The sequence below is a fragment of the Narcine bancroftii genome, chromosome 2 (genome assembly GCF_036971445.1).
Source record: "Narcine bancroftii isolate sNarBan1 chromosome 2, sNarBan1.hap1, whole genome shotgun sequence".
NCBI lineage: Eukaryota > Metazoa > Chordata > Chondrichthyes > Torpediniformes > Narcinidae > Narcine > Narcine bancroftii.
In genome coordinates, this window is record NC_091470.1 from 242547628 (window position 1) to 242573696 (window position 26069).

At 43.7% G+C, this 26069-nt stretch overlaps 1 protein-coding gene across 2 annotated transcripts in view; it reads right to left on the minus strand.

The window, feature by feature from the left end:
• LOC138755174 (collagen alpha-1(XV) chain-like) overlaps nt 1-26069 on the minus strand; it is a 263158-nt gene that overhangs the window by 208370 nt on the left and 28719 nt on the right. Inside the window, exon 2 of one of the 2 annotated variants that reach the window (XM_069920631.1) lies at nt 17849-17977. The exons of the other annotated variant lie outside the window; for it this stretch is intronic. The gene's annotated coding sequence lies outside the window, so the exon portion shown is untranslated. The remainder of the gene's footprint in view (nt 1-17848; nt 17978-26069) is intronic. 2 annotated transcript variants of the gene reach the window in all.

Consider the following 26069-nt stretch of genomic DNA (forward strand, 5'->3'; position numbering starts at 1 on the left):
CCTCCCAGACATATTTCACAGCAAAATTGTGAATTAAAATAGCCGAATACCTGCTTCCAAGATGGGAAAGTTTCCATTATTGTCACATAATACTACATTTAGAATGTAACATACATGAAATTCTTTAACTTTTGTCTACCATAAGGTAGGCAGAGAGTCTCCACTTTGTCCAGCACCCCTAATAGAAACCTACAGCACCTGGTGTTCCTGGGCAGTCTCCCCTCCAAGTACTGACCAGTTCTGAGCCTGCTTGCTTCCGAGATCAAACAATTCCAGGCATGTTCATGCTATTAGGTAAAGACCAACAGAAATTGGAATGATTTTGCCTGGATGCCTTATCTTTTCCATTCCTTTGATCACACAATGGAGAATAACCGCTGTGTGAAAGCAGTAGTTTGCCATAGACAAATACTTGTGTGGCAGATAGATCTTAAAACCACAAGATGTAGAAGCAGAATTAGGCCATTTGGCCTATCTAGTTTTCTCCCCCAACTGAAACATAGCTGATGCAATTTTCCTCTCAACCCCATTCTCCTGCCTGCTCTCCATAACCTTTGACAACCTTTACCTTTTGCTAATCAAAAACCTATCAACCTCCACTATAAATATCCCCAATGACATGGCCTCCACAGTTATATGTAGCAACAAGTTCCACAGATTCATCACCATCAGGAGGAAAAAAAATCCCCTAATCTGTTCTAAAAGGACATCTTTGTATTCTGAGGCTGTGCCCTCTGGTCCTACACTCTCTCACTACTGGAAACATCTTCTCCACATCAACTCTATCCAGCTCTTTCAGTGTTTTATTTGGTTCAATGAGAGCCCCCTCATCCTAAACTCCAATGAGTATAGGCCCAGAGCCATTAAACGCTGCTCATATGTTAATTCTTTCATCCCCAAGATCCCTCTCATGGATCACAAATTACAGCCCATCCTTCCTTAGATATGAGGCCCAAAAACTGCTCACATTGAAGACAAGGTATCTCTCATGTCACCTCTCTTACCACCTTCTTCAGGCTGATGTTACAAAGTCACTGTTGGCAACGGATTCTATATTTGATGCCCTTACTACTCGCAAATCTCTTATGCAGAGGATGAAAAACAGAAGAGTTTCTTGGCCTTGTTCATTACATGATTTTTTGTGTGACCAAAGTCAACACTGGACCCTTCCATCATGACAAATCACCCACAGTACTACCACCGCCAGTGGGATGACCTACTCATGTCAAAGAGATTGTGATGGAGGAGTCTGGGTCATTAGTTGAATGGTATAATGCTGTGATCATGACTGACATGCTGTTGCTTGGCTCATTGATGCCCCAATTTAAGTTCAAGGAGGAATGCAAAGGGCCATCAAGGATGGGTCTGCATTTGTTATGCCAAAGTGTAAACTGTCTGGATCAATGTTGCTGCTGCCTGGTCTGCTGAATGTTTGAAGCATTTTCTGTTTTATTTCACATTATCAGCATTAACTATTTGATTTTCTATGAACCTATCAGCTCATCAATTTGTCGAGTGCTTGTGTTCCTGTGAGCTGTGTCCTGCTGTAAACTGTCATGCCATGTGAACGTATGCTTTCAAATATTGCAACAGAAACCGCCCACATCAAATGAAATGTACTTGACAATAATCAAAAGCTACTAATCTGGAAATTAAAACATATGGCTTTGTTTACTTCAGTGGGATGTTTATTCAGAACTATCACTAAATTATAAAGAACGATCACTGACAAACTAGTTAAGGGGATCAGTCAGTGAACTTGCAGTAGTAGATATTTAATGGAACATTTCAGTATACACAAAATGGATTCATTCCAATAATTCTAAAAGCAGGATCCAGCATATGTGGCCTGATGAAAAATGTTGCAGATGTATTAAACAGAGACAAAAAGTATACAATTGTACAAGACAGATTGCAGATCAGAAAGTGGACAGAATATAAAACAACCAACATCTGACTAAAATATTAATAAAGGCAAAATAGAGTATGAAATAAAGCTAGACAGAAATGTAATAAGGTAACAAGACTTTGTGTAGATATTTAAAAAGCAAAAGTTTTTAAAAAGTGGTCCTATTGAAAATTACCCTTGGGATTTAATAATGGAAAACAAGGAAATAGCAGGTAAATTAAACAGGTATTTTGCATCAGTCTCAATGTAGAAGTTACAAGTAACAGGTCAGATTTAACTGTTTGTCATGAATTGGAAGGAAAAAAGGAATTCAGGAAAGTTATTGTACAAGAACCAGGTCAATTGTTCTGAAACTGTGTCCTGGCAAGTCTCTTGGACACGACAGACTTCATCACAGAGTCCTTAAAGCAATCCCAGCTGGATAATTGATGATTTGATTTTAATTTTCTAAAATGCCCTAAATTTGGGAAAGGTTCCACAAGATTAGAAAATAGCAAATATATTCAAAAAAGTGAGATGGACAGAACGCAGGAATCCACAGGTCAGTTTGCTTAACATCTGCCAGTGGGGAAACTTTGGAACCTGTTATTAAAAACATGATAGCAGGGCACTTGGAAAATGTTAAGGTAATCTGTCAAAGTCAACATGGTATTGTGAAAGAGAAATCATGTTTGACCAATTTACTGAGCCCTTTGAAGAAATAACATGTGCAGTGTGGGGTATAAAGGGGAAGCACTCTAGTTCAATTTCCTGAAGGCATACTGTATTATAAGGAGCTGCACCATGTGCAAAATAAAAGATGTGGGGTACAATAACTTAATGGTATGGATTGAAAATTGGCTGGGAAACAGAAAACATAAATAAGTCATCTTCTGGTTGAGAAGATGCCATAAATGGCAGGCCCCGGGGATCAGTGACCAAAAATTGCAGATTCTAAAATTGCTGATAACAAAGATATTTTTGAAAGTACAAGGCTACAAAGAGCTAAAAATAGGCTGACTGAATGAGCAAAGATCTGACAAATGGCCACGCAAGTAAATAAGGTGGTAGAGAAGGTAGCATATGGCATGCTTTCCTTTATTGGTCAGGGCATTGAGTATAGGAGTTGGAAGTCAACCTGAAGCTGTACAAAACCCTGGTTATACTGTAATCAGTGTATTGCATGAAATTCTAGCAGCCCTATTGAAGGAAATATGGAGAGGCTTCGGAAAATGTACAGAAGAGATTTACCAGGATTCTGCCTGGATAGGGGAGTATGAGCTATAAGGAGAGTTGGACAAACTTGAATTGTTGGGTTGTTTACTCTGGCACATAGGAGGCTGAAAGGAAACCTGATGGAAGTGTGTAAAAATTCCGAGAGGCATGGATAGGACAGACAATCTTTTATCCCGGGGTAAAAATGTCAAATATGAGAAAGTTTGCATTTAACGAAGGTTCGGGGGTGGGGGGGGGGGGGGTGAGGGGAGAGTTTAAAGGACACGCGTAGGGCATTCTTTTTTTTAATGTATGCCAGAGAGTAGTAGGTGCCTGGAATGGGCTGGCAGGGGTAGTGGTGGAAGCAGATTCGACAGTGGCATTTAAGAGACTTCTGGGCAACCTCCTTTGGGGAGGACCGCAGAGCCCACCTCACTGACAGGGGGCAGGGGAGGAGGGGCCCAGCACCCAACCCCAACCAACCAGTTTTCCCCTGCGGCCGTGTCTGCCTGTCCCGCATCGGACTTGTCAGCCACAAACGAGCCTGCAGCTGACGTGGACTTTTTACCCCCTCCATAAATCTTCATCCGCGAAGCCAAGCCAAAGAAAGAAGATAGGGATATGTACACATATATACATGAATAGGCATGAAATAGTGGGAGATACATCATGTACTGGCAGCAGAGACAAGCATACTTGTGTTTTATTTTTGCACAACCAGTTGTACTTAAATAGGTGTTGACTTGCCTGGATAGCACGCAAAACATACTTTTTCACTGAAATTGGTACATGCTACAATAAACAAGTTCATTCAAATTTTTAATAAGGCGAGGATTGCAGACCTCAGAGACAGAGGCACCTATGGGTCCTGGTACACAATTTGCAAAAGGCTAATCTTCAGATTCTGCAAATAATTAGAAAAGCTCACAGAATGTCATATGCAAGGAAGGTCAGGCTTGATTTATATTGGAGAAAGGTAGTGCCATATCAAGAGCATTCTCTTCTGTATGCATCTCCATCTTTACACAAATTTGCTGAAAGCAGTTCAGAAAACATTTTACTGGACGACTACCTGGAATGAGTGGATGGACCAATGAGGGATTTCAATGAGCAAGAAGGGGCTTAACTAACTTCCATGAGATCCTGAGGGTCCTTCAGGGTGGATGTGGAGCAGATGTTTCCTCTTACAGAGACTATAAAAAGAGAGGTCAATATTTAAAAACAAGGGATCAAAAATTTAAGACAGAAATGGGATGACTTTTTTTCTCTCCCATTGTGAGATTTTAGAATTCTCTTCCTGGGAGGATGGTGGAATCATGGTCTTTGATTGGATTTACTGCAAAAGTGCAAAAGCAACAGGATGATAGACATGTTCATATTAAGTGGCAGAGGCTCAGGGAACCAAAAGTTATTCTACTACTCCACATCAGCACTTCTAAAATGGATTATCCCAGGATTGAAAATACTGATCATAGATTTTAAAAGGACTACCCTCTGAATGAATGAGGTTGAGAGGGACTATCATCAGATTTAAAAAGGAATATCTTCAGACTGAAAATCAACCCTAGATTGGGAAAGGACTCTCATGAGATTTAAAAGGACTGTTCCCATATTGGAAAGGACAATGTTCAAATGGAAAATAAATTTGCACGACTTAAAATGACAATGACTGATTGACATCATCCCTGGATTGAAATAAAGATTGGCCTTGGATTCAAAGGTGTATTTCTCAGGTGGAAATATTTCATCCCACAAATTTAACCATACAGTTCCCATAGAACATTACAGCACAGAATCAGGGCCAAAGGTCCTCTTAGTCTATGCCCAACTCTTTTCTTGCCTAGTCCCACTGATTTGCACCTAGTCGATAGCCCTCCAGAGAGAGATTGTGAGAGCAAGAAAGGAGGGAATGAGAGTAATAGTCTGAGAAAGAGGAAAAAAATAAGAGAGAGTGTGTGAGTGAGAGAATTCACATTGTTGACCTTACCTTTTCTCTTCATGGCTGCTGTCTGGCTTATTAAGTGTTCCCATTTTTTTGCTGAATTCCAGCATTTGCTTTGAGATTGCAATAGCCCACTCCTCTCTGGACTTGGACTTGACCCAATAGAGCCATCAAATTCTTCTCACAAATCTGTTAATCACACCAAGCCCCTAACTCCCCACCATGTCTGCCCCTACTACCAATCACTGATTCCTCAAGGTTTAGGTAATTACTCTCAAGCTTCTGCCAATGAGATACTGAAGCCAAATAACCAAGGGCCTACTCAGGCCTTTCATATTCACTGCCACTCTCTTCACCAGTTCAAATTGGAACTTCTGTATCAGTGGTTCACAACCCTTTACTTTCCACTCACTTTACGCATTCCCTATGCCATAGGTGCTCTGTGATTAGTAATGGATTGCTTAAGGCAGTATGTGGATGGAAAGAAAAAGGTTAAAAGCCACTGTTTTAATTGTACCTAATTGACTCATTATGTGCACAATTTATAACTCCAAAGGAAATGGGTCAATAACAATTTTTTTCAAGCAAGATATTTCAGTAACAATTGGGTCTAGAGCAGTGATTCTCAACTTTCCCTTCCCACTCATATACCACCTTAAGGAATCCCTTACTAATCACAGAGCACTGATGGCATAGGGATTACTTCAAGTAGTATGTGAGTGGAAAGAAAAAGGTTGAGAACCACTGTTCTATATCTGCTGCCTCCCTGTTCATCTTGAGACCCCTTCTCTTGACCTTTCAGACCTGAGCTCAGCTTTATTTTATTTCCCACATAATCATCCTCTCCCCCTGTTGCACTACCAGCCAAATTTACTGTGAATTGTGATTAATAGGCTTTAATTACCATAAAACATCAGCATAGCTCACATGCTACTGGCCTGGTTCCAAGGCAGGTGCTGAAGGAGGGGTTTGGGCATAGCAGCCTTTATGGGGTTTCCGAGGGGAGGAGTCACAGTTACAGGGGCAGGCCAGTCCATACAGTACATTCATACAGACAGTGCTAATAGCTAGCTATACAGTGGTTCCATCACATTCACCCCTTCTTGTAAAACAGTGTCTGGTGGGGTGAAGAATAGCAATGTCCATTGCAGGTTCAGCCTGTCTGGTGTTCTTGTCTGTCTTTGTGACCATTCGAATGCCTGTGGCTCAGCTGCTGGCTCCTGGGCGGTGTTTTGCACGACAGGCTGGGTCTCCGGTAGCTATGGGTGGGGGGTGGTTAATAGGACTGTGAGGTTATTCAATCTGGGGTTGGGGCGGGGCTCTGGGTGCAATTAGTGAGGCCGGGTGGCTGGTTACGTAGTCGGTGGTCGAGTGGGAGTATTGATTGGTCAGTCGAGAGGTCCCCTGCATGTGCCAGGTCCCAAACGGAAACCATGTCTTGCCACCCATTCTGGTACTCCACATAAGCATACTGGGGGCTTGTGTGTAGGAGGTGGACCTTCTTAATCAGGGTTTCAGTCTTATGGCTCTTGGTATGCCTCCAGATCCAGGAGACATCAGCCTTTCATGTGGGGTAGCATTAGTAGTGATACAGAGGAGGGATTTGGTAGCATGGAGCGCTTCAGGGAAGACCTCTTGCCACTGCGAAATGAGCAGTCCTTTTGAACTGGAGGCTAGGAGGATTGCCCCTTTCTACCTAACTGTTCTCTCAGGGGTTATTGCTCATGGTTCTGCTCATGGCTATGCCCTTGGCCAGCAGGTACCGGCTGTGGTGGTACACCACTGGCCTACTGCAGGGGGCAACCTCTGACCATGCAGAAGAGCACGGGGACAAGACAACACCTGGCCGACTGTCAATCAGCCTACCTGAATAGCCCAAGCCCCACCTGGTCGGGTGTCAATCAACCTCCGGGATATAAGCCAGAGCCGGCCTTTTGAAGACACTCTCAGAGCTTGCAGCAGCTCTCCTCACAGCCGGCTCTGTGGAAGTTTATGTCGAATAAAGCCTGTTGTACAGACTTTATGTTTTGTTTGCTTCTGTCCGATAGCGGACCACTCTGGCACAACTCGAGGATCCCTGGTAGCTATGGATATAGCAGGGGTATCCGAACAGAGTGAATAGATTGCGTAGTGGCTTTATGACTGTGGCCGTGGTCATGTCTGAGCAGAGGATGGTGAATGGGAAGTGTGAGTATTTATCAATAATGTTGGTGTAGAGTGGGAGACTTTAACCAGGTGAGTTTTCTCTGGCCGGTAGAATTGGGGTTTGCATTTAGCGCAGACCAGGCAGTTCCAGGTCAGTTCCCTGATGTCCTCAACCGAGTAAGGGAGGCTGCGACCTCTAACTAAGAATTAGAGCCTGGTGACCCCGGGGTGACAGAGGTTGCTGTGGAGGGCATAGAGGCAGTCCAACTGCGCATTAGCACATGTCCCTGGGGACAGGGCATTGAGTCGCTCATTGAGCTTCCCAGGCTGGTACAAGATCTCATAGTTGTAGGTGGATAGCTCAATTCTCCACAACAGGATCTTGTCATTCTTAATTTTTCCCCATTGTTGGTTATTGAACATAAAAGTGATTTCAAATTGATCAGTCAGCAGGGTGAATGGTTTACTGTCTCCAGTGGTGCATAGTTTCCACTATAGCCTGAGCCGCCTTCTCGATGGCTATGTGCCTGAGTTTCGGACCCTGGAGGGTCTGGGAAAAAAATGCTATTAGGCCTGACCACTTGGTTGACCGTGGCAGCCAGGGCAAAGTCAGACTCATCGCTCTCCACCTGGAATAGGATGGAATTGTCCAGAGTGCATTGCTACCCTGGCAATGTTGCCCTTGATGCTTGTGACTGCCTCTTGGGCTTCTGCCGATGGGGAAAATGTGGTTGTTTTCACCAGGGGGCGGGGTTTGTCTGCATAATTAGGGACCCACTGGGCAGAGTAGGAAAAGAACCCCAAGCACTTTTTCAGGGCTGTGAGGCAGTGGGAATTCCATCAGGGGGCGCATATGGTCAAGGTTGGGCCCAATGATGCCATTCTCCACCATAGAACTGAGGATAGCCAGTGCTGAACACACTTCTTCTGGTTATACGTGAGGTTGAAACTTTTGGCTGTCTGGAGAAATTTTTGTAGATTAGCGTCATGATCCTGCTGGTCATGGCCACAGATTGTCATATTGTCCAGCTAGGGAAACATGGCTTTTAGGCCGTAGTCATCCACTATCCATTCCATCTCCCTCTGGAAGACGGACACCACATTGGTGACCCTGAAGAGGACTCATAGGAAGTGGTAGAAATGACTGTCCTCTTGGCATATCAGGAGTTGGTGGTTAGCCGACGAGATTGATGGTTGAGACGACCCAGTAATGGACACTCTCGTTCACCATGTCAGCAATGCAGGGGAGGGGTTAGGCATCCAATAGAGTAAATAGGTTTATGGTCTGACTGTAGTCTATGACCATGCAGTGTTTCTCTCCACTCTTAACCAACTGCCACCTGTGCCCTCCAGGGGCTAGTGCTGGGTTCTATGATCCCTTCAGCCAGAAGTCTTTTAATTTCTGCTTTAATGAAGGCTCCATCCCTGGGGATATATTGCCTGCTCTTGATGGTGACAGGCCTGCAGTTGGGAATAAGGTTCTCAAACAGGGGTGGCGGTGGGACCCAAAGGATGGAGAGGCCGCAGGTCGTGTTTGGAGGGGAGGGCGGGTGGTTTAAAAATTGATAGTTGCAGGCTATGAAGGGGGCGTGAGGCCCTGTCATATTGCATTTGAGTTGGTACTGAAAGTCCAGTGCCAGGATGACTAGTACGCAGAGCTGTGGCATAATAAGAAGTTTAAATTTCTTGTACTTATTACCAGGCATGGTCAATGTCATGTTGCAGCTGCCATGGATCTTGGCCGAGTGGGATTTGGAGGCCAGAGTGACTTTACACTTTGCCTGAGTCACCACGAGGGAGTAGTGCTGTACTGTGCCCAGGTGAATGAAGCTCTCTATGCTCCCAGTATCAAATAGACAGTCTGTGACATAACCATTTACCTTGATGTTTATCAAGGCCCTGGCTAGCTGACATGGGCTGTCCTGGTCCAGGGTGATCGAGGCCAATGTCAGATCACTGTCTGATTCACTGCTGTAATACTTGTTTGGAAGCACCCCCCCAAGATGGCTGCCCCCATGCTGCACACTGCTCCTTGCTGCCAGAAGCAGTGCCGTCCCTGTTTGCCGTCCTCATGGTCCTGCTGAGCCGTTCCCCGTGACCAGAAGAGGTGCCAGAAGTATCACAGTCCAAGATGGCGGCGGCTGCTGGCCGTACGTGGCACTGCTGGAAGAAGGTTGGAACCTACATACCTTCCCATAGTGTTCCTTCTTCCCACATGCGGTACATGTTGCGATTCATGCTGGGCAGCTCTTACAAAGATGTTTAGCTTGGCCACAGAAATAGCACTTCAGGTGCTCAATGGTGGCAGCAGTGACCTGGGACCCCGCATCCCAAGATGGCATCCTCATGTGGTGGCCACATTTCCAGAAGAGAAGACATCTGCATTTAGCTGCGCTGTCTCGAGCGATTTGGCCAGGTCTATGACTTCCTGCAGACTTCAATCACCCTTTTCCAGGAGTCTCTGTCGGATATGATCAGACTTGAATCCAGCCACACATGCGTCTCGCACCAGTTCTTCTAAGTGGGCAGCAGCAAAGACATCTCTGCAGCCGCAGGCACGCTCCAGCTCCCACAGACCCACATATATTCATCCACCAACTCACCAGGCACTTGTCTACAACTACCCAGAAGGTACCTGGCATAAATGACATTTGTTGGGGTCTGATACTGTCTCTGCAGGAGCTCCATAGTGGCCAAGTAAGTATTGCAGTCTCTGATCATCTGAAAAATGCAGTGGCCAACCTGTGTGAAGAGTAGGTCCCGTTTATCTTCCTCACTCTGCATGTCGTTGCATCTCATTAATGTGTTGAGACAGTGCAGCCATTGATTGAATTTGTTGGAGGCCTCCGGGTCTTTAGGTTTGGTATCCAGTTTATCCGCCCATATTGAAATGTCCATGGCTCAAAAATTATGGTGATTAAATTGTTGCACTACTGATTAACCACATTAGACTGAGAGTTGTGATTAATAGGCTTTAATCACCATAAAGCATCAGCACATCTCACACGTTGCTGGCCCGGTTCCAAGGCAGGTACTGAGGGAGGGGTTTGGGCGTAAAAGCCTATATGGGGATTCTGAGGAGAGGAGTCACAGGTCCAGAGGTGGGCCAGCCCATACAGTACATTTATGTAGACAGTGCCAAATGCCAAGAGCATAGTATTTACCAAGCCAGTGTACCCCATGGTAACCATAAGCACAGTATTTTGCACTGTACACTGAAGCCAGCTCAGTGATATTGAAAAGCCAAATCCTTGGATACATATATATATATATATTTAATTAACAATTGTTGGGTCATGATACATTTCCAAAGAGTGATCAAAACTCTTCTCTTGTGGCATGAGTTTATACACTCAAATCAGAGATTCATTCATGAGAGTGGATATACTGACCCATTAATTTACCAACCTGAAAATCCCAGAGCTCTAAAAATTACTCCCCAAATAAGTGTTTGCATATACATCTACATTTTAGTTTTTTTTACATTTAGACATACAGACATACAGCATGGTAACAGGCCCTTTTGGTCCTCGAGCCCATGCTGCCCAATGACACCCAATTGACCTACAACCCCCAGTATGTTTCTAACGATGGGAGGAAACGAGCACCCGGGAAAACCCACACAAACACAGAGAACGTACAAAACTCCTTTCAGACAGTGCGGGATTCAAACCTCAGTCCTGATCGCTGGTGCTGTAACAGTGTTGCATTAACCACTACGCCAACTGTGCCACCTCAATACATATACAATCACACATACATATATATGCACACACAACACATACACAAAGTGCTGGTGTGCATGAAGACAAACAAGTTACTACTCACAAAGACACAATCCTTTGTTGAGTGGTTTAACTTTCAAAGGGAAGGGTTAGAAAGGAGAATTCAACTCCCAATGAGAATCCCTGCAGAAGTTGTCAACCCTGTGATAACTGTCTCTGAAGCCAACATCAGAACATTTGTCAAGAGGGTGAACCCTCGCAAGGCATCAGGCCCTGGCAGGGTACTGAAAAATCTGTACCAATGTTACAAAAACAGCTTCTTCCCCTCCACCAACAGGTTTCTGAATGGATAATGAACCTATAGACACGACCTCACTTTTTTCTCTTTTTGCACTAATTATTTATTTTTAAATATTGATTTATGGAATTGTAATTTACAGCATTTTGTACCTGTAATGCACAATACCGCTGCTGCAAAATGACAAATTTTGTGACACATTCATGACAATAAAGCTAATTCTGATCTGAAAACCGACAGAACCAATGTTAAAAGTTGTTAGGAAGGACATTAAATAAATCATAGTTCAAGAAGGAAGCAGCATGGTCCTGGAGAAACGCTATCCTGTCTTACCATGCGAGCGTAGTATGAACAATGAATTAAGTTGGCTTGACTTGAGCAGGCTCATGATCTAATTTTATTGCTATCTTTGGTGATATATGTGTGCACTCAGGAATGTCTGCTGATTGTTGGCTGCTTAAGATGGGGAATTTAAACAGCAAAACACAAATACAGCTGCTCTGGTTAAATATAAACATTGTATGTGATGCACAGCATTGAAGGAACTCCTCAGCAGAGGCATATTGGGCATGCATTGAGGTGGCTGCAGCAAGGTGGCCAGCATTCACAAGTGCTCCAAAACAGAACTGTGGCAAAAGGTTCTTTCTTTTTGTTGATGAACAGCATGTCCCTTAACCACATACAATATGATTTATGATGTAGGACTCCCTGCTTTATTGGCAGGACTGAGTAAACAACAGCCAATTATTCACAGCAAAGATTTATGTTCCTCACTCTACACATAAGGCTCTGTTGAAATGAGATAAAATATCACCTAAATTAGGTTAGAAGGAAGCCCCTCTATCTTGTAACAATGTCCCATCATTCAAAATTCTCCCACAGTGGAAACATCTTGGTCTACCCTAATGCTACTTCCATAGATCTTATGTTCCAGTAAATAACCCCTCATTCTTCAATCTCTTTTGGATTTGTTCCAATGCCAGTTATTTCTTCTTAAATAAGGAGATCTGAACTGAGCACAGTACTCAGTGGGCTCTCAGCAAAAGGCAAAGAATATTATTGTGATGGGGCAATGTAATCCAATAGAAATTTAAACTTCAAATTTAAATCCCCTAGCTACTTTATTTGGTATTGTTGGAGAGAATGTCATAATGTTAACATCATCTGATCTGCATGTATTAGCTTTTATTTCTGTTGTGGCTAGGTGGGTGGTGTTGCTCAGATGGAGAGACTTTACCCCACCTAATCATGTTCAATGGCTATGTGACGACATGTTTACATTTAGAGAAGCTTAGATGCTCAATTTCCGATTTGAATTTAAATTTTCAAATATGTTGGGGACCCTTTCTGAATTACTTTTATAATCTTAGATTTGATATGAAAGTAGAAATGTTGACTAATGAGGTAATTTAGCGCTCTGATAAGAATTCTGCCTTTTTTTTGGCCAAAAATCTTCTTTCTTTGTAGTGGGTTTAGAATTTCCTTTTATTATATAATAAAATAATATAATATCAATACAATACCATTCGTTTGATTAAAATATGGGGTACCTTAGATGAAATGATATGATTTAAGTATAATGTATCTCTTAACATATATCCATGCTCTGTATTTTTGGATATGAAATTTCAATGTTAATAAAAATATTGAAAAAGAAAAGTAAACTTCCATTCAAATTTTGGTGCCATTGTCACTAATATGTCCAATTGTGAATTCTTCACAGAATTCATCTAGTGATCATCTAGTTAGATGAGATAGAATACAGGATGGAGATCAAGTACCTGGCTGCGTGATAGAAGAACAACAATCTTGCTCTCATGGTCACCAAGATCACCGAGCTTTTGCTGATTTTAGGAAGGAGAGACAGAGGGACCACACGCCTGTCCACATCGATGGAATGGAGCTGGATAGGGTTAGAACCATCAAGTTCCTGAGAGTCCACATTACAGAATATCTCTCCTAGAACAGCACATCAAAGTAACTATGAAGAAGACATGTTGAAGCCTCTATTTTCTAGGAAGTCTGAGGAGATTTGGCATGTTGTCAGATACTCTCTCAAACTTCTGTAGGTGCACTGTGGAAAGTGTACTGACTGGTTGCATCACAGCCTAGTTTGAGAATTCTACTGCCCAGTAATGTAAATGGCTTCTTGAACATAGCCAGGTCCATCGCAGGCTTGGACTACCATTCCATGCAAGGTGCTGCCTCAGAAGGCTGTCAACATCATAAAGGGCCCACAGGACCCACAACCTCTTCTCATTGCTATCTACGAGCAGAAGGTATAGAAGCCTGAAAACCAGTACCTTTGGGTTCAAGAACAGTCTATTTCAACACCTATCAGACTCTTGCACTTCCCCTTGTTGCACTAATCATGCACTGCTACAAAAGTATTGTTTGCACAGTTGCTAAGTCACTTTTTTTCCCACCAGGACAACTTAATTATTTATTAACTTTTTTTTTGTTTCTTGTCTCCTTTTAATTCAATTAAATATATTATTGTAGTTCTCAACCTTTTTCTTTTCACTCACAGACCACTTTAAGTAATCCCTATGCCACCAGTGATCTGGGATTAGTATGGGGTGGCTTAAGGTGGTGTGTGAGTGGGAAGGGGGAAGGTTGAGAATCACTGCTCTAGTCCCAAATGTTACTGCAATATTTTGCTTGAGAAAAAATGATCATTGGGCCCATTTCCTTTGGAGTTCTGAATATAACATGTCAATTAGGTACAATTAAAACAGTGGTTTTCAAACTTTTTCTTTCCACCCACATACCACCTTAAGTCTTCTTCTTCTTTGGCTTGGCTTCGCGGACGAAGATTTATGGAGGGGGTAAAAAGTCCACGTCAGCTGCAGGCTCGTTTGTGGCTGACAAGTCCGATGCGGGACAGGCAGACATGATTGCAGCGGTTGCAGGGGAAAATTGGTTGGTTGGGGTTGGGTGTTGGGTTTTTCCTCCTTTGCTTTTTGTCAGTGAGGTGGGCTCTGCGGTCTTCTTCAAAGGAGGTTGCTGCCCGCCAAACTGTGAGGCGCCAAGATGCACGGTTTGAGGCGTTATCAGCCCACTGGCGGTGGTCAATGTGGCAGGCACCAAGAGATTTCTTTAGGCAGTCCTTGTACCTTTTCTTTGGTGCACCTCTGTCACGGTGGCCAGTGGAGAGCTCGCCATATAACACGATCTTGGGAAGGCGATGGTCCTCCATTCTGGAGACGTGACCCATCCAGCGCAGCTGGATCTTCAGCAGCGTGGACTCGATGCTGTCGACCTCTGCCATCTCGAGTACTTCGACGTTAGGGATGAAAGCGCTCCAATGGATGTTGAGGATGGAGCGGAGACAACGCTGGTGGAAGCGTTCTAGGAGCCGTAGGTGATGCCGGTAGAGGACCCATGATTCGGAGCCGAACAGGAGTGTGGGTATGACAACGGCTCTGTATACGCTTATCTTTGTGAGGTTTTTCAGTTGGTTGTTTTTCCAGACTCTTTTGTGTAGTCTTCCAAAGGCGCTATTTGCCTTGGCGAGTCTGTTGTCTATCTCATTGTCGATCCTTGCATCTGATGAAATGGTGCAGCCGAGATAGGTAAACTGGTTGACCGTTTTGAGTTTTGTGTGCCCGATGGAGATGTGGGGGGGCTGGTAGTCATGGTGGGGAGCTGGCTGATGGAGGACCTCAGTTTTCTTCAGGCTGACTTAAGTAATCCTTCACTAATCACAGAGCACAGGGATTACTGTGAGTGGAAAGAAAAGGTTGAGAACCACTGATATAGTTGTTTTAACAAAATACCTGTTCAGCTGAATCAAGTAATAAATTTGGTGCCTGTATACATTGCACAATGTATATGACAAAAAAATTCATTTTTGTTAACATCAGCTAATATTGTAAGTTGCTACCTCAAAAGGGCTATATGATCTTTGACTCAGTCATTTTCCACAGAAGCTACCCAACCTGTTGAGCGTTTCTGTTTTAATTTCAAACTTCCAGCATCTACAGTTCTCCACTTTGAGAATGATCCATTGTTAGGCTTGGCTGCACAAAGAAGAAAGTCCTTGTATGAACCAGAACATCAGGATGGGCTGAGTAGCCTGTTTCTTGTGCTGCACTGTGTTATTCGATGTTTGATCCTATTTCTATGTAAATCATTGAACAGCCAGATCTTTGTCTACACTGACAGCATTATAGATACATCCATTAATTTAGAACAGAAGGTCTGAAACACTCACATGTTGAGAGTAACTGGGATTTACAAGTGCATTTAATGAACAAACATCCACCAGGATTCTGTAGCCAAGGAATTAAAACATGAACCAAAGTCAAAACTCTGCTGCACACTTTGCTCTTCATCTAACCACTTCACCAATAAATCCTCTCAGTTAGCTACCTCTTAATTCTTAAATGGCTGGTGTCTGCTGGGTGATGTATTGCAGAGTCTAGTGATACCCAGTGGAATGTTTGGCTATAAAGGACGTTTCAAAGACAAAGCAAGAGCAAAGTATTACATTACCTGTACCCTGAGAATGTAAAGTGCAATAGAGAAAGCAGCTTTTATGGGTCAAAGTGACTTGTTTACCTCTTTTGACTTGTTCTAATCGCCCATTTAAAGATTATGTCTCTGATCTGCTGCCTGAGTAATGCTAATCAGTTCAGGTTCAGAAACAATAGGAGGAATGTGTGTGGAACTCAGTATAGCACAGAATATGCCATATCATTCAAATGGTCTGCATTTTATGTTGTCACATGAATATATTCACAACATAACCATCTTCAAAAAGCAGAAAAAATGGCAAAAAATTGAAATTTGCAATAAAAATAGAGAATACTGCAACTACTGAACAAGTCCAGCAGCGCATCAGAGCATGAGATTGTTAAAGTTTCAGGGTTGATTACTTTTCATTTTTCCATTATTCATTTTTCTCCTTTCTCTCTGTGCCCCTTTACTCAAAGGTATATGACATGAAAAAACTGCTGAACGGCCCAGGCCATTCCATGTCAGGTCTCCGCTTAGAGGCCGGCTACAAGAATGGAGGGAAAACTTAAAACTTATTTTTCAGACGGCAGCCCTAAAAGGCTGGTCCAACGTGGCATTTGTATTGAGTGGCGCCTCGTAGCGCCCTCCGGATCCGATGGAGGTGGGGCGACTGATGCCATTATAAATACACGGCAGAACAATGGCCGTCTTCCCTACCCATAAGCCCCCCATACAGCTGGAACTGTTCTGGAAAACATAGTGATTCCAGCTGCATGGGGGCTTATGGGTAGGGAAGACGGCCATTGCTCTTCCACGTTTTGAGCTGCAAAGAGCAGCTCCAAAGGCCAAAGCAGCCTGGTGAGATTGTCACAGCCCACAGCAGCCACCCCCTGATGGGTCCCGCCGGTCCCCGCTGCCCTAACAGCTCCCAATGGCTCCTGCCGGCCTCACTGCCTGATGGCTCCCACCCGCCACCCCTGCCTTGAGGGGGTCATGGAGGGAGAGGGGTGAGTGGGGAGATGGGTCGCGGATGCACATTCAGATCAGGTGACGGAGCGTAGCACTCTGCCAATTATCCTTCCCCAAGAAGGGTTGGAATCTGCACCTCAGAGCCGACCACCATGCATTCAAAGAGGTAAGTCTTTAGGCATAAGGGCAAAGAATCTCTGCCTTTACAGGTGGGTGCTTTCATTGCTTGAAAGGGCCTATTGGTTACCCTTTACTTCCTGTGGATGCTGTGTGACCTGCTGAGTTTCTCCAGTATATTTGTATTGCACTTTAGATACATGAGATTCTTATGGTATCCAAATGGAAAAGTGAAGTTAAGTAATTATAAGGCTACATGTTATATGAAGTTCAGGGGCAGCACTTTGTCTCTGTCAGAACCTCCATGTTCCTGCCCTTCTTCAGATACTTGACAGCCAAAATCTAGACTGACATTTGAAGGGAATAATTGATCCTCCAGCATTATTTCAGCATGTATCCAGTCTCCTAACCAATACTTATTCCTCAATTAATGTTTCAGACCCTATTTCTCTGGTCTTATCCGTGAGTTCTTCTTTCTGCATCCAAGTTGGCTACCATGTTTGCTCCATTCCAATAGTGACTACACTTCAAACCAATCTTCTTGACTGTAAAGAGAATATAACATGCAGGATATTCCTCATGTTTCCTTGAAGATGTGCACTATCTCCACTGACTCCTGGTAATCTTTAGCCCATGATGGCTCAAAGTGGAGGATTACTTGGGATGGTGCTGAAAACCTTGAGGCTATGCATAGTGAGCACACAGAAGCAAAGGAAGGAACGTTCCACCTTCCACACTATCCACCCATCCGTTCCGTCAGCCACCTCCACTCCATCTTGGGAAGAATCGCTGGTTCCTGCACTGGCCTCATTGGAGCCCAAAAATCCGAATGGAAGCAAATTATCCTCAGGGGCTGCCGGGGAGAAAAAATTTAGACCAACGTGTTCTTTAGCTGCTTTCCTCAGAGATAAATGAAAACTGAGATGACTATCAGAACTCCAGTCAGGCCTTCAGTAAGTGAATTGTTATGATGTTGGTGTATAGTTTGGAAGTGGATGGGAAGAAGGTAAGTGAATGGTAAAAGGGCAATCAAACCAATTCTTGAATCATAGCAGAAAATAGGATAAGGGGCCACTAGTAGGAAATACCTAGATCCACAGTGTGGCTTTAAAGCTGCAGCGTCGTGCCTGATTTGTGAAAACAGCTCTACTGCAGATTTTCTTGTAAAGTGTGAACCTTGTGACCTTCAATTCCCTGCTTCCGCAAACGGCCTTGGACTGTGATGAAGGAGGAAACAAACATCATCAGCATATCCATCAAAGTTACATCTGTACAAATGCACAACACCAAAAATCACAATCTTTCGGCACTTTCAAGCAGGAAAAACACCCGTCTTTAAAGGTGAAGGTTCTTCACCTTTATGGCTAAAGACGTACCTTTCTGAATGTGCCGTGGCCGGCTCCGAGGCATCGATTCCAACCCTTCTCAGGGAAGGATAATCCGCGGAGTGCTGCACTCAGTCGCCTGACCTGAATGTACAGCCGCTTGTAGAGGCTGGTTAGGGACGGGTTAATGACACCATCAACCCGCGACTCATCTCCCTACTCACCCCTCTCCCTCCACTGTCAGTGGGCCCAGCGGGAGCCCTCGGGGCAGCGGGAGCTCTCGTGGCAGCAGGAGCCGTCAGCAGGGGACAGCAGGGCAGCGAAGACCGGTGGGGTAGAGGGAGCCATCGGAGCCGGTGGGAGCCATCAGGGGGCAGCTGGTGTGGGCTGAGACAGCCACATCAGCCATTTCAGCCTTTGGGGCCACTCTTTGTGGGTCAAAATGCAGCAGAGCAATGACCATCTTCCATAATCCCCCACAGAGCTGGAACAGTTCTGGGAAACATAGAGCGCTGCCAGCTACATGGGGGATTATGGGTAGGGAAGATGGTCATTGCTCTGCCGCGTATTTATGATGGGTGGCGCTACAGCACAGTTGCCCCGCCTCCATAAGCTCCAGAGGCCGCTATGAGGCGCGTCTGGATATGAATGGGATTCTGGAGCAGCCTTTTAGGGCTACTGTCTGAAAGGTAAGTTTTAAGTTTTCGATCTGTTCTTGTCCAGGCGGAGGCCTGACATGAAATGGCCTATTGAGTCAGAGACACAGGAAACATACCGAATGCCTCAAACTAATGTCAAAGACACACACATCCATCCAGAGAAAATTCTCTTCAACTTTCCATTTCTACTTGGTCAATTTAATGTTCAACGGAAATGTGCTTCTGACTCCTGGTTTTAGTTTAAAGTAAATTCCAAACACATATCATGGGCCAAGTGCTTTATTGTGCAGTCACTACATTTGTTTTTGAACAGGATCTGCTGAGAAGTAACCACAGCTAATTAACCTGTGGCACCCTTTTCATATGTTTAACAAATTCTCTGTTGCATTCAAAGTGCCTTAAAGCCCAGTGGCTGGTGTTCAGCCCAATGTGTCATTGCAGGCTTCTTAGTAAATTCATCAATTAGTTTCTCTCTGCTCCTCCTTCCCCACAGCCGTCTAATTTCTTTGGTTGAAGCATTTATCCAATTGCCCCTCAGGAACTTCAACACTTCCACTCCCCTTTCAATGACTTGTTCATCATTTGAGGACACTTACCGATGTAGGAAACAAATATTTCAATTGGCACGTGGTTCAGCATCTGATTCAACAGGTAATGTTTGTGCCCTCCCTTTCCCCCCACTTTCCAACATTTATTTCAAAATCAACCTTAAAGCAGGTGATCTGGTGGTTTCACTCATTACTTGGTAGGGATCTTGTTGAGCAGATATTACTTCATGATTTTCTTTCATTACAACAATAACAATCTTTCAAATTACTGAAGAGCATGGAAGGCGTTTTTTTTCCCTTAACACACCCACTACAGGATTTGAGATTATCATGAGACACTTATACATGAACAGAAAGGGAAATTATAAAATTGCTAGAGCAAGCAGCAGAGAAACACATCAGTCGCTCGATCTATATCATTTACTTCCTGGCTAATTCAGGGTTATGTGGTGATGCCCATTTGAAAATTCGGTGTCCCAAATTGCTGCTGACAGCAAACCTTGTCCTCAAAATAGTTTATTCTGTAACTAGAGTAAAACTCTGATAATCCAGCATACTTGAGATCTATTTAATTTCGACATAGAGCATGGTAACAGGCCCTTGCGGCCCACACTACCATGTTCCCCAATTGCACCCAATTAACCTACATCCCCCATACATTTTTGAACAGTGGGAGGAAACTAGAGCGCCCGGAGGAATCCCACACAGACAAGGGAGAACATACAAACTCCTTACGGATAGCGCTGGATTTGTAACCATGGTCCTGTAACAGTGTTGCATTAACTGCTTCGCTAACTGTGCTGCCTGGTGGTATTAGGTTAGCAGATTTTGCAGACTGTCAGATGTTATTCCTGTTAATTTCTCAATTCTCCTTTAACTCAATTATTTTAAATATTGTACTGTATTATAATAAATTGCCCAGTGAACCAGAGAAGTGGAAAGTGAGGTGAGGTGTGGAGAATGGTGCTCAGGGCTCTAGTGAGTAGGAGTGCAGGATGTAGCATCTCATCAATGGAGTATGGACCTAGTTCCTGAGCCCCCTTTCTACTTACTCACTTAGCTCCTGTTAAGTGGGAAAAAGTATGGAAATCAGGGCTGTAGAGAGTAGGAAGGGAGTACACAAACACTACCTGTTGAACCAGATGGTGAACCATATGCCAATCAAAATATTTGTTTCCTACATTAGCAAGTGTCCTCAAATGATAGACCTACCCTTCTCCAAGATCAGTTGGCACATGTGCAAGGAAAGACTCCAGCAACCTTTTCTTCAGGGTATCCTAGTGGACAAGGTCTGCAACTATAATGTGATGGTTTACAGGAAAATCACTATTAAACATGACAGTCATGAAGGGATCTTCACTCTGTGTAGTACACATAATCAGAACTCTTTACACTTCAAACAATTCTGCACTGAGCTGCAGAATTATTTTACTTTGTTTCTCTGATGTCAAATTCCTCACAATAAAAGCTCTGGTCAATCTATCATCGTTACGTTCAGATTACCTTGCATCAAATCATCCTCAGACTTTGTCTTAAGACATGAACTTCTTTGGGAATGGGGTCATATTTGGGCCTGTTCTTTAAAGGATCCCCTCTAAGATGTTAGTGAATTCATTAGAAGCTTTCTAATAGTTTCAGATCTTTCATCCCTGAACTAACATGCCTACCATTATCCCAGTGGAATTCATGATCTCGACTGTCAGCCACAGCTCATGTCCTCATACAATCACCAGGGGTTCATTATTCTCTGGTACCAATGGCTCACAATAGCTATCTAACCGCAGTATCCAGCTTCTACCATCACCCGTGCTTCAGGACCTCAAATGTCAGCCGAGGCTCACAACCTCTGTCATCACAATGATTTTTATGTCCTCATCCTTCTCCACCTTCTGAATTTCTCCTCATCTCAAACCCACATCTATGACCCTGTATCCTAAGATTGTGAACCCATCCACCTGTGGGAAACACCCTGGAGAGTCTGTCTAGCCATGATAAGAAGTTTGTATGTTTCAGAACAATCCCCTCTAAATTCTTCTGAACTTTTGCGAATGAAGACTGCCCTGCCATCCCAGGAACTGGTCTGGTGAATTGTTATTCCGCTTCTTCTAATGAGCAGCAAGGTTGGCGTAGTGGTTAGCACGTCACTGTTATAGCACCAGCAATCGGGACTCGAGTTCGAATCCTGCGCTGTCTGTAAGCAGTTTTCACATTCTCCCTGTGTCTGCGTGGGCTTTCCCCAAGGGCTCTGGTTTCCTCCCACCATGCAAAATGTACCGGGATTGTAGGCTAATTCGGTGTAATTGGGCATTACGGGCTCATGGACCGAAATGACCTGTTACCATGCAGTATGTTTGAATTTTTTTTAATTAAAATATTTTTAAAAATCTTTGATAAGGGGGATTACAAGAGGAGCAGGGGAGGTCTGAATTTTCTACAGAAGAAGACCCAGTTCATCAGGAAGCCCACGGATGTGCTCAAGGGCCTTCTTACCCAAAAAAGATCATTTTACTAAGTAACAGCTGTGGGAGGGATCTCACAGATCCAGGAGGTGGCCTGTGGCATCCTCTCTCCATGTGTCATGTTCACCACAATAGCTGGATGTGGGCGCCACTTTTTCAAGATAGTGACCGTGGTCTGAAACCTATTTTACTCCAGTACAAGGCCTTAAACATTTTTCTTTTCCCCATGGAAGAGTAAGGCATTAATCATTCTGTTCAAGTGTAATAGAAATCGCTCTTCTCAGCCAACTTTCCCTGCAGTGTTCCACATGCTGGCCTGTTCCTAAACCAGATGTACCTTGCTTGATTTACTACAATTCAGGAGGAAGTATTTCCCAACTGCATGCTGAAGAAAGTAGAAAGAACAAAAGTTTACATTTTCATTGATCAGGGAATGGAGGGAAATTGCCATGGTGACCAGCACCTGCTGTTTGTCATGTGCATACCAAGCAACTCTTCATGCAGTCAGACTACCTGAGGACTGAACATTAGGCTTCGGAAGACCACAGTTTTCCTAACCAAAGAACAGAGCCAGTTCTTTAATTAGACACCCACTTTCACACACCTACTGCTCAAGAAGAGAGATCCTGGGCATGGGTCAGAGGCAGGCTCACTGTAATCCTCTCACTGGACTGCACTGCCTCAGACAATGCTGATCCTGCTGGGAGCGTGTGATTGCACCTCAGACTCCATCCTGTGGAGGATTATTGTTCACTAATCACCTTCTCAGTCTGATATACTTATGCTTTGCACTGCCAAATTTAACCATGTGCCAGTCATGAATCAGTGGCAGTACTTCCCCCCCGCCCCCCCACTCCCCCACAGTCAGTAAGTCGTGGGCTCATGAAAGTGTCATTTAGGCTGCAGTGGTGGAGTGGTGGGGGGGAGGGGGTTGCTTGGCCTATCACTGGATGGAAAAGATTCCATGACCCCAGTTGAAGAATAGTCACAATGTAACTTCCTGGTGGAGACACAGGAAGCTACAAATGCTGAAATCTGGAGGAATTTAATGGGTTGGGCACTGCTCTGTCGGTGGAAGGAAAAGCTTTGTCAAGACGTTGCATTCGGTGTGAGAGTGGAGAGGAAGGTAGTCGGTAGAAAGAGAAGGGGAGAGGTGAGATGGTAGGATGAAGGACGGATGAGCAAGATTATGGGGGTGGGAGGAGTTGGGAGATAGAGACAGGTGGAGATTGGTGGATACAGTCACAGAAAATGAAGGAAAAGAGTGGTCAGGTGGACCAGATGGGGGAAGGGGAGTTGGAGACAGAAGCTGGAGGATGACTGGTAGGATCATAAAGACCCGCAATACTGGCTTCTGATAAGTAAAGAAGCTGCCAATGGGAATCATTTGTGAGAGATGAAAGGCAGATGGAACCAGATGGGAGAGAGAATCCAGTGGGTGAAGTGTGTGGCGGAAGGTGGGTGGAATCAGAAGTGGGAGGTGTACCAAAATGGGGGCTGGAAGAGGAAAGGGAAGTAAAATGGGAGAACAAGGGGCAGATTAGAAGGAGAGAGAGAGGCAGAGAGAGAGAGAGGTGGGGTGGGGTGGGGGCAGGGAAATACAGGGAATAACTAAAAATGGAAAATTCAATGTTAATACCATTGAGTTGTAGACTACCCAGGCAGAATATTGGGTGTTGTTCTTCCAGCTAGTATTTGGAAAATGGAGTAGAAAAGATCTAGAAGGGAGAAGTTGAGGAGGAGTCACGTGATGGAGTAGTAGCTGGTCGGGAAAACCAGCCCTCTCCAGGAAAATAGGAAAAAGTTAGGAAAAAGCAAAGCATAACAAAAATAGAATATAAGAAATAGAAGATAAAGATACAGAGAAGAGAAAGAAGATGGCTTCCAAGAAGGAGAAAGTAAAAACAACTGGAAAAAAAAGTAGAAAAGTCGCCGGAGAAGAAAGAAGAAGGTCTTACCTGCATGAAGGAACAGGAAGCTGTGGTGGCGAGGAGCACCTGACCCTCGAGGTCAGTGCCTGCCCTGCGGAATCGCAACCCACCAGCCGGTGCACTACAAAAATGGCTCTCGGAGCCAAACAAAAGTGCGCAACTGCTCATGCATGAGGAGTCGCGCATGCACAGTGCACAATAAAAGAGAAAGAGGACACTGGCGGGAGGGGGGCTCAGCAGAGGAGCGGGCTGTCACAGAGCAAACAGCTGAGGGATGCCCGACAACAGGGCTCTCAGCTGGAGGACATGGAAGACAGCAGAAGGAGCGACGAAACAGACATGGGAGATAGATGGAGGGATGACCGACAAGAAGTCCAACGTCAGGAAGCACAGCAGATGAGCAGCCCAGGAAGGGAGGACCAGCAACAAGAGGCCCAGCAAGAAGAGGCCCGACAAAGAGATACAAGCAGCTCATCAGGAAAAACAGAAGAGACCAGACACAAATAAGAGAAGAAGAAGACACAAACATAGATACAGACACAGAAGAAGACCAAGATCTTCACAGAGAAATAGAAGGTAAAACTGATGGACAAAGAGAAATAAAAGGTAAAACTGATGAACGGAATATAGATAAAGTATTTTTTGAAGAACAAATGAGATCAGTAAAAGAATGGTTGTCATTAGAGTTTAATGTAATTAAAAGGAAAATTAAAAGAACAGAAGATAAAATGTAAAGGTTAGAACTGGTAATGACAGAAATAGGGAAAAGAGTAGAGAGTGTGGAAGAGCAGGAAATGGCTGTAGAAATGGAAGTAAATGACTTAAGAGAAAAATTGGAAGAAAGTGACAGAAAAATTCAAGAGACACAAGAGTTGTTATCTCAGAAAACTGATATGTTGGAAAATTATAGTAGGCGAAACAACATAAAAATAGTGGGCCTGAAGGAGGATGAAGAAGGCACAGACATGAAGGAATTTATAAAAGGATGGATCCCGAAGGTCCTGGGTTGCAGGAAGAAATGGAAATAGAAAGGGCACACAGAGCATTAGCTCCAAAACCACAGACACATCAAAAACCAAGATCCATCTTAGTAAAATTTTTAAGATATGCGACAAGAGAAAATATACTGGAACAGGCAAGGAATAAAATTAGAGAAGATAATAAACCATTGGAACACAAGGGTCGAAAAGTATTTTTTTACCCAGACATAAGTTTTGAACTCTTAAAGAGGAGGAAGGAGTTTAATACAGCAAAATCAACTTTATGGAAAAAAGGTTACAAATTCATATTAAGACATCCAGCCATGCTTAAAATATTTAATACCTGGGGAGCAAAACAGACTGTTCTCGGATCCAGAGAAAGCGCAAGAATTCGCAGAACGTTTCCAGGACAGGAGAAGAGATGAAGAGATGTAACAAGAATGAAGAATGGCAATAAAGTATATATAAAGATGTAAAACAATGTATATGTAAAGAACTAAAGAGGGAAAAGAGAAGGGAAGGAAGGGAGTAAGAGGGAAAAAAGAAGAGAGCTTTGTTATACGTGTTAAAAAAAAGTGTTTTCTGCAGAGGGCTTGGTAGAGGGGGAATAACTGTCACTGCAAAATCAGTTGACGCTGCGAACAAGATTGCAATCCAAATGAAAAGGGGAGTTGTGGATGCCCGGCAAGGGGTATGGGGCAATTCAGAGAGGGGGGAACTTTTGGGGTTAAGGTATTAGTGGATGTGGGAACTGCGGGGGTACTTTATGTCTTAAAAGTGTTGTCATACATTAAGAGAAAACTAAGAGATAAAAATGGGGTAAAGGGGGATGAGGGTGGTAAAGAGGTGTGTGCAAAATATAAGATGGCCATGTTGAACTATATGGCTATAAACATTAATGGAATACATAATCAAATTAAAAGTAAGAGGCTACTAAATTTATTGAAGGAGGAAAAAATACATATAGCATTTTTGCAGGAAATGCATCTAACTGAAGTGGAACATAACAAACTAAAGAGAGACTGGGTAAGACACGTAATGGCAGCATCCTATAATTCAAAAGCTAGAGGTGTGGCCATATTAGTTAACAAAAATGTACCAATCAAAATAGAGGAGGAAATAATAGATCCGGCAGGGAGGTATGCAATGATAAAGTGTCAGATATACTCAGAATTTTGGAATTTGCTCAATATATATGCACCTAATGAGAAAGATCAAAAGTTTATGCAAGATATTTTTTGAAGATTGCAGACACACAAGGAAATATATTGATAGGAGGGGATTTTAACCTTAATTTGGACCCAATGTTGGTTAAAACTGGACAAAAGACAAGTAAAAAGAATAAAGTAGTCAAGTTTATGGTTAAATCAATGCAGGAAATTAAACTTATGGATATATGGAGGAGGC